This window comes from Eimeria mitis, genomic scaffold, assembly GCF_000499745.2.
Source record: "Eimeria mitis Houghton genomic scaffold, Emh_scaff2651, whole genome shotgun sequence".
Lineage (NCBI taxonomy): Eukaryota > Apicomplexa > Conoidasida > Eucoccidiorida > Eimeriidae > Eimeria > Eimeria mitis.
Genome location: NW_013570994.1, coordinates 6,868 through 7,195, shown reverse-complemented (window position 1 = coordinate 7,195; position 328 = coordinate 6,868).

Genomic DNA, 328 nt, shown 5'->3' with positions numbered 1-328 from the left:
AAAAAAAAAAAAAAAAAAAAAAAAAAATAAAAATAAAAAGAAAGATATATATATATATATATATATATATATATATATATGTGTATGTGTGTATGCATGGATGCAGCTCTGGCATTGATGGCGAACTGTACGATATTTATAGTATCTGGCGTGGTAACATACGGGATGATGAGTTCAGTATTTACAAGAGAAGATGGTTTAACTTTTTGGTTGCATTTGTTGCTTACTTATTTTTATTTAAATGCTGCTCGGGTTTTTATGATTTTTATTTTTCTTCCCGTGCTTAGAAGGACTGGATATGGACTCTCATGGAAAGAGGTTTGTTGCT